Source organism: Octopus bimaculoides, chromosome 26 (assembly GCF_046866305.1).
Source record: "Octopus bimaculoides isolate indiv1 chromosome 26, ASM4686630v1, whole genome shotgun sequence".
Classification (NCBI taxonomy): Eukaryota; Metazoa; Mollusca; class Cephalopoda; order Octopoda; family Octopodidae; genus Octopus; species Octopus bimaculoides.
In genome coordinates this window covers 16,620,961-16,628,227 of record NC_142953.1, presented here as the reverse complement: position 1 = coordinate 16,628,227, position 7,267 = coordinate 16,620,961, and positions in this window count along the sequence as shown.

Here is a 7,267-nt window from a genome sequence, read left to right as displayed (position 1 = left end):
TTGATTATTTTCACAACAAAAACAAATGTGTGTGTCTTTGTGTGTGTGTGTGTGAGAGAGAGAGAGAGACAGAGAAAGGGGGAGAGAGAGAGCATGAAAAAGTATTTGTGTGTGTGTGTGTGTGTGTGTGTGTGTGTGTGTGTGTGTGTGAAGTAGTATATGTGTATGTAGTGATGTGTTGTATGTGTATGTGTAGTGGAAAGTAGGATACACACACACACACACACACACACACACACACACACACACACACACACACACACACACACACAGATATATATATATATCTAGTAGAGGGTAGTGTGTGTGAGTATATGTAGCAAGAACAACAATGATGACGATGACAACAACAACAGCGACTACAACAACAAATACTTCCCCAACTTATCCAGAAAATTGGGATTTAAGATTAAAAAATAGTCTCTAAATAAAGAATTGCTGGCATAAATGTTTGTTGGTTGGTTGTTGTCTCCAGTCACACTTTACATTATACAGAAGGAGGGGAAGAGAGAGAGAGAGTAAATATAAGAAGAGCAGGATGAGTGCACATTTTAGGCTTGGTGGCAGACTGTGAGTGCAAGCATATATAAACACAGTAAGGGAAAAAGAATCATAAAGAAAAAAAAGAAAGAGAAGGAATAGAGGAAATAAATGAGAGAGTGATTTTGGGAGGAGTTATACAAACGAGAAATTTATCTGATTTAATTTTATTTTAAGATATTAAATATTTTTCTTTGAAAATTAATAGTCATTTCATCATTTTATACAAGAACCATGAAAAACGTTAAATTGTTATTATTATTGAATGTGTATCATATTTCCTGATATTACCCATGGTGATAACAGTATGACGGGCAAGTTGAAAATTACCCGTCCATATATGCAGCTAATAAAGATTTCTACTAAAGGCACAAGAGCTGGAATTTTGGGGGAAGGGACTAGTCGATTACATCGACTCCAATGTTTCAATGGTACTTAATTTATCGACCCCGAAAAGATGAAAGGAAAAGTCGATCTCGGTGGAATTTGAACTCAGAACGTAAAGACAGACGAAATACCGCTAAGCATTTTACCCGCCAGCTCATCGCTTTACTCTGGTAACTAACAATCCTTTCTACTCTAACCACAAGGTCTGAAATTTTTGGGGAGGCAGACAGTCGATTAGAGCGACCCCACTACGCAACTGATACTTAATTTATCGATCCCGAAAGGATAAAAGGTGAAGTCGACGTCGGCGGAATTTGAACTCAGAATGTAACGACGGGCATTTCGTCCAACGTGCTAACGATTCTGCCAACTTGCCGTCTTTCTGTTAACTATCTATTGTAATAAGTCTTAAAATATTGGAGGAGGAATGTGTTAAATTGACCCAATATATGATAGACACTTTATTATATCGCTCCCTTCATTATCTTTCCAGAAGGACGAAAGGTAAAGCTGACTTCGGCAGGATTTGAACTACGGAACACATCGGGAGTTAATTATTAAAAACAAAAAAGTTTTTTAAAAAGTACTGAGAGAATTATCTCCCTTGGACTTGTCTACGTTCAAGAAACTTAGAACCTGTAACATCCTTCCCCGAATCCCTTTAATTCTCATATTTAAGGGCTAGTGAACATGGATACATGCTGTTGTTATTTGTGGTGTTTATCCCCAGAAAAACCCAGATGAAGCTGAGCTATGATGAAAGGTGTTCCAGCGGTGCCTGCCTATCTTTTCTATAGAACGAAATATTGAACTGGTGTTGAAGTGACTTCAACAATGTTTAGTCAATGACAGAAATAATAAGTTTATTCCCCACGAGGAAGAGGTGAAGAAACAGTGTTTCGGTTTCTTGGCCTTCGTCAATATTACTTCGTAATTTTCCCTCACAGATGAAAGGTAAGGACCCAACATAAACTTCTTCACTATCCACTACAGAGAAACTAATCTATTTTGTTATGTTTTAGGAATCACATTGTCCCCACCACTTAAAAAAAAAAAAAGACGATGGTTTAAGGGATATTTGGCTGTTATTTCTAGCGAGGCGAACAGCTGTATAGAGGTGCCCTCATTGACCTGAGAATCTCATGTGAATGATCGTAGAGAGACCCTATATTTTGCTCGACCACACATACATGTGGTCTTCTAAATAGCAAAACAAATTAGTTTTATAGTGCCACCGCTGCTGTACTTAAAACAATCAATGTGGTGTGGCTAATTACGGCCACCTGGACTTAGGACTGTTAGTCAAGAATTCATAAGAGAGAGGAAAAAGTGCACCCATATCTTTTGGAAACAGTTTTTTCATACTCAGAATTACTGAAGCATGGAATAAACTACCCGCATTAGTTGTTAACTATCAGGACACTGTGTTACCCTCTACCCCACTGTAACACCCTCATGAAACTACCTGCACGCAATGCGTCCCTGTTGACTCTCTTCCCCACAACATATCCTCCTAGCACCCCTCCCTCTATTTGTGTCCATTCACTACATTCCCGCCTTCTTTCATAATCTTGCGAACTTACCCACGCACTTACCCTATCTCTGTATCCTGTCAAACCATCTAACTCATGCCAGCATGGAAAACAGATGTTAAATGATGGTGATGCTTACTTTTAAGTAATGAAGAGCTGAGCCAAACTGTTATGTTATATATATGTGTGTGTGTGTGTATTAAGGGCTCTTGCCTTGTTGGTCAAGCACCTGCGGCTTTTGTGGGATTTTCCACAAATAGCCTTAAAGCGCCTTCCTCTATTGGGAGTTTTATTTGTTTATTTTTATTTACACATTTTAAAACCCTATGTATCGTCCTGTTTTGTCATTTCATGTTGTTTTTATGTAAGCCCTTATAGCCAATAAAAGAATTAATTATTATTATTATTTAGGTGGTGAGCTGGCAGAATCGTTAGCACAACTTCATGCTCTGAATTCAAATTCTGCTGGGGTCGACTTTGCCTTTAATCCTTTCAGGGTTGATAAATGAAATATCAGTCAAGTGCTGGGATTGATACAATCGACAAGCCCCCTCCCCCCAAATTTCAGGCCTTGTGCCTACAGTGCTGGCATGAGTTGGATGGTTTGAGTGGGGACTGGCAAGCCAGGAGGCTGCACCAGGCTCCAAAGTGATCTGGCAAGGTTTCTACGCCAACCACTCCAAAGGCATAGTGGGTGCTTTTTACATGTCACTGGCACAGGAACAGTCAGGCGGGCTTGGCATCAATCATGCTTGGATGATGCTTTTTATGTGCCACCGGCACAGGAGCCAGTCAGGTGAGCCTGGTATTGGCCACATTCGGATGGTGCTTTTTACATGCCACCGGCATGGGGGCCAGCCAGGGGGTACTGGATGGTGCTTTTTACATGCTACTGGCACGGGGGCCATTCAGGGGGTACTGGCATTGGCCATGTTCGGATGGTGCTTTTTACGTGCCACCGGCACAGGGGCCAGGGTGGTTTGTTAGCATGGCATTAAGCATTCTGTCCATCTTTATGTTCTGAGTTCAAATTCCACCGACACATACACACACACACACACACACACACACACACACACACACACAAAAGCACATACACACACATGCACACACAGACACACACATACTCATGCATGCATATCTGTCACTTGTTTCAGTTATTGGACTGTGGCCATACTGGGGCACTGCCTTGAAGGGTTTTAATCAAATGAATCAACCCCAGTAATTATCATTTTCTTTACTTATTCTATAGGGTCTCCCCTGCCGAACTGTTAAGTTATGTGGATGTAAACAAACCAACACTGGTTGTCAAGTGGTGGTGGGAGACAAACACAAGCACAAAGACATACATACAAACGTACATACTACAAATATGATACGCTTCTTTCAATTTCCATCTGGCAAATCCATTCACAATGTTTTGGTTGGCCCAGGGCTATAGTAAAAGACATTTATTCAAGATGCCATTCAGTGAGACAGCACCCAGAACCATATGGTTGGGACGCAAACTTACCACGCAGCCGTGCCTGACCCTCTCTCTCTCTCTCTCTTTCTGTATATATATATATATATATATATATATACGTATAGTCTGCTGCCCTAACCAATGGGCCATTGTGCCTTGTGGAGGCGCAATGACCCAGTGGTTAGGGCAGCAAACTCATGGTTGTAGGATCACGGTTTCGATTCCCAGACCGGGCGTTGTGAATGTTTATTGAACGAAAACACCTAAAGCTCCACGAGGCTCTGGCAGGGGGGTAGTGGCGAACCCTGCTGTACTCTTTCACCTCAACTTTCTCTCACTCTTTCTTCCTGTTTCTGTTGTACCTGTATTCCAAAGGGCCAGCCTTGCCACACTCTGTGTCATGCTGAATCTCCCCCGAGAACTACATTAAAGGTACACGTGTCAGTGGAACGCTCAGCCACTTGCACGTTAATTCAATGAGCAGGCTGTTCCATTGATCAGATCACCTGGAACCCTCATCGGCAAACCGACGGAGTGCCATTATATATGTATATATATATTATATATATATATATATATATATATATATATATATATATATATATATATATATATATATATTACGGAGATGCACTTGCATAGCAAGTGACCTGATCTGAGATTGTGTGCTGGAACGAAAAAAATTGCAGCGTGGAAGGTGTTTATAAGCCATTTAAAATAACACACAAAATCCGTTAGATTCACTTCAACATTTAAATTTAATTTGTCAAAATATTTTCGTCGCTTTGAGACCGCGACCTGTTCACTGACAAAATTATGTGCTATATATATATATATATATACACACACCCACACACACACTCCGAGATAATGCACATATACAGGTCAGGGTCCATAATTTTAATGTTTACATATCTTTGTTGTAGTTTAGTCCTAGTTCAGCCTGAAAGAGCAAATAGCCATTTGAAGGACACTCCAGCTTTGACCACTCTGTCTTATATTTTTAGATATAGCCCATCTAGCACTACATAATCTAATGTGTCCTTCCTTATAGACATAATGAAAGGTATTCCTGCTATGACCATCCTGTCTTTTACAGAGACATAGTGTACCTGGGACTACATTATTAAATGTGTTTTCAATTGTGGTGGTTGTTTAGCCTCGGGTCAGCCCTGATGCAGCAAACCAAATGTTATAGCCAAAGGCGTTTCAGCCATGACCATCTGTTTGTCTAGTCTTCAGGTATAGTACATCATGTGTCCTTTCTTTGTTGTTTTGCCTCAGGTCAGCCCTGATCAGCTTTGACCATTCCATCTTATATTTAGACATAATATATCTAGGACTACATTATAAATGTATCCTCCTCCCCTCTTTTTTCTTAGTATTTAATCAAAGGGGGCATTTGGTTATTATTTCTAGTAGGTGTAGTCTCTATATGTCAGTATATTTGCTCACCTGTTTAGAAACAGGGATACATAAGTTAATTAGCAGTGGGGGTGAGGGACGGAGGGAGAGGATATAGATAATATAGACCTTTATGTTCTTAAGTTTGTTTTAGCCAAGGCCATGCTAGAGCACCACTTTGTGTGTGTGTGTCTATATATATATATGTTGGAAGTAAATAAAGATCTTTTTATGAAACTTGTCAGTTTGGTTCTGCTAATGCATTTATCTTGGTTGTTGATGTTTTACTCTGGCACCCCTTGCTCATTATGGCATTTATTGGTTATATTCCCACCCTCTCTCTTTTGTGAGTTCTTGTCTGCAACTTGTCCCTCCCCCATCTCTGTTATAATGGACTCAACCACCGTTTCTGCTCCACCCATCTTTCTCTTACCTCTCACCCCTACCTCAAAAGTCAGTTGTGTATTGCGTCTGTCACATAACAGCTTTTACTGTAATATTTAGTTAGGAAACCATATGTTGTGAATTCAAATGCTGTCGTGGTTGACTTTGCCTTTCATCATTTTTGGGTCAATGAAATAAATATCAGTTAAACACTGGGGGTCCCTAAAATTTCAGGCCTTGTGTCTCTAATAGAAAGGATAATTATTATTAGGGCAGCATTAGAGTGGGGAAACAAACGCACACACACACACACACACACGCGCGCGCGCACACACACACACACACACACACACAAACATTTAATATACACAGAATTTTAAAAAGAGCCACCTACAGTTTCATGCTGTAGAGATAGAATAATCTGCCAGATTTATATAATGGGCCACATGTCTCCAAACAATCCTTCAGGCTCACTCTATACTCTTTCGCATGAAACTATTGTTACCTCATTTTAAAATTCAGTGTATATTAAATGATATTTATCTCTCACTGGATAGTGTACTTTATTTGTTGATCCTACCTATTACAGAATAATAAACTATATATATATATATATATATATATATATATATATATATATATATATATATATATATATATATATATATATATATATATATATATATATATATATCGCTAGCCACTACACATTCTTTTTTTTCTCTCCTTGTTTCTTTTTGTGGAAGAGTGTAGGCTGGAAATGTTAAAAACTTTTTCACTTCCCAAGCATTATACTAATACATCTGTTTGTTGTCTACACCACCTGTCTTCGTCTTTTGTTTTTTTTTGTGAATTCTCCCTATATATATATATATATATATATATATATATATATATATATATATATATATATATAAATATATATATATATATATATATATTATATATTATATATTATATATATTTCTATATCTGTATATTTCAATACATCTCAATGCTTCCATAAAAAAGCAAGCTTGTTTGTTTACATATATCGTAATTTGAATTTCACATACAGTGTCTATAAAAAGCTAAATGTATAAGTTCAAAAATTGCAGAAAAATTTGTGAGTAGGCAGTTTAGCTTAATGGTAAAGCACTTGACTGGTAATCACAAAGATGTGAATTTGAGTCTCATGGCTGGCTGCTGACAAATTTTTCTGCAGTATAAGAATTATCTGTCCTATACATGCTGTTCAGCATTATTCTGCGTTTGAGAATAAATTATTTCCATATCTGTATATATATATATATATATATTATTTATTTATTTATGGGTTTCAGCCAAGTGGCTGTGGTCATGCTGGAGAACCACCGTGCTATAATAACTATATAATATATATACTCCAATTTAAAACGATATTTATATATAAACAATTGACTGAAAAATGATAAGCTAACCCAAGTCAGAATTGAACCCACAAATCAATGCTTACACGGCTCCTTGCACATCCAATTGGATGAAATGCTCACCCATCAATTTCAGTCAAATTTTATGAATATATTCTTTAACTGTC